General features: G+C 43.1%; 1 non-coding gene across 1 annotated transcript; it reads right to left on the minus strand.

Moving 5' to 3' along the window:
• Window positions 1-234: 234 nt before the first annotated feature.
• LOC130043219 (U6 spliceosomal RNA) lies at window positions 235-338 on the minus strand. Its single transcript, XR_008795345.1, has one exon. It is a non-coding gene; the product is annotated as a U6 spliceosomal RNA (small nuclear RNA).
• Between the last annotated feature and the right edge of the window lie 1974 nt (window positions 339-2312).

The raw sequence follows: 2312 nt of genomic DNA on the forward strand, positions 1-2312 counted from the left end.
CTTTGAGATTATATATATGTATAGAAAAATATATTAGTTTTTGGTTTACACTGAGATTATGGAAAGTTTATCTCAAAGAAAACGTCAGTGATTATATGCATCAATGTTTAATTTTATAATGAGAAAACTCTCAGCCATGGTATATGATTTAATTATGTTCAAATGGTTAAAACAAAGCCAAACATTCTTATTCTTTAGGCGGCTTCTTTTCTTTTTTTTTAAAATTTTGTAGATTTTATTTTTTTTATTTTTTTTTATTTGCATGTCATCCTTGCACAGGGGCCATGCTAGTCTTCTCTGTATCGTTCTAATTTTAGTATATGTAACAATGATGGTTCTCATTCTCCTAACCCTGAAAGACTCTTGAATATGGCAATTTTTTAAATCTTAGGGCTAAGGCAAAGGAGACGTTACTGGTGCCTGCTCGAGGCAATCCACGAACAATAGGATGATCGTGATTGTGTGATCGTGATTTTTTTTATTTCCTTCTTATATTTATTTATTGAATCACTGTGGAAAAAGTTACTAGGCTTTCAGGTTTAAGTCTCGGTCACACAATGATCAAACACCTCTCCCTTCACCAGTACTCATTTTTCACTATCAAGAACCTCAAGAACCCTCCCACCCCTCCCAATGCCTGTGAGGCAGATGATTTCCACTTAACTATTCTCTACATTGATTACATTCATTATTTCAACAAAAGATGCACGATTATTGTTTATAATTCCCCCCCCCCCAACAATCAGAATTGCTGAAAAGGCATTGTGAAATACTTTGTTTTCTATAGCTGGTTATGAGAATTATATAATTTTGCATGGCCACAATAGTGGCCTCGCGATTTTGGATTTCAGCAAAGAGTCAGATAATAATGAGATTGGTTTCTGTGCATCTGGTGTTATGACTGTGCCAAAGAGTCGCTCATGGGGGTCAACTCGTGACCTCAGTAGGGCGTGAAGGATGAGTCAATACTGCCTCCCTTCCACTGAGACTGCAGTTGCTCTGTCACTGCTGGATCATACCTGGCTTTCCAATAGGCTCAGAAGTGGTGGCCACCTTTCTGCAGGGGGGAGAAAAGGCAGAAGAGAGCAACATCCTTTCCCTCCCAGGGAGGCATGGTACTGTAGTTTAACGCATGGTCCATTCAGTTTTCTGCCACAATCTGCCGGGCTCTGGACTAAGTCCTTTTGCCTCTGGATCCATGGCCGTGCCGGAGAGCCGCTCTGGGGGCAACTCGTGACCTTGGTAGGGCGTGAAGGATGAGCCGGTACTGCCCCCCTTCCCATGAGACTGCAGTTGCCCTGTCACTGCCAGCTCATACCTGGCTTTCCAATAAGCTCTGAGGCAGCGGCCACCTTGCTGCTGGGCGGGAAAAAGGTGGAAAGGAGCAACACCCTCCCCCCTCCCCCCGGGGAGGCATGTCGCCATAGTTTAATGCATGGTCCATTCACTTTTCTGCCCCAAGCTTCCAGGCTCTGGACTAAGTTCTTTTCCATCTGAAGCCATGGCTGTGCTAGAGAGCCGCTTGTTGGGAGCAACTCATGACATTGATAGGGCGTGAAAGAAGAGCCAGTACTGCCCCCCTTCCCATGAGACTGCAGTTGCCCCGTCACTGCCAGCTCATACCTGGCTTTCCAAGAAGCTCTGAGGCAGCAGCCACCTTGTATGCGGTCCAGATGCATTTTTGCCAAAAGCCGCTGGGTTTCGAGATTTGTTTCCGAGTCTCTGGGATCATGGCCATTAATTATCTTGATCAGGAACCATAGACACCATTTGTAGGCAGCGATTCAGGGTCTTTCTGGGATGGGGAGGAAAGGGCCGGTTCCACCCCCATCTGCATGTCTCCTCACTGTAGACCCAAACCTGACTGTCCAGTGGCCTCTGGAGCATGGTGGTCACTGGGACACCAAGGGGATCAGGCCAAGGCACAAAACCTATTCCCACCTGTAGTGGCCCAGCGCCAATAACCTGCTGCAGGAACAGGATGCATTTCTGCCAAAAGCCTTTGGGTTCCGAGATTTGTAGGAGGCTTCTTTTCTAATATACTTCTTTTTCATAACTAAGGAAGCACAAGACTAGTAGTTAAGTGATGATATTGTAAGTATTTTATTCATTAGCATTTGCATATTCTTCTCAAGTTATGAGTCCTATATTAGTCATTTTTCCCTCTTTATCTACAAATTACTCTCATTTTAAGTTAATTGCATCTTTTACTTGCTCATGTATTTATTAAATATATAGTGAACTCTTATTATAATATATGATATGATAAAATATTCATAAGAATTTAGAATTATATGTGCATAAAGGAATGA

Source organism: Sorex fumeus, unplaced genomic scaffold (genome assembly GCF_029834395.1).
Source record: "Sorex fumeus unplaced genomic scaffold, SorFum_2.1 ptg000115l, whole genome shotgun sequence".
Taxonomy (NCBI): Eukaryota; Metazoa; Chordata; class Mammalia; order Eulipotyphla; family Soricidae; genus Sorex; species Sorex fumeus.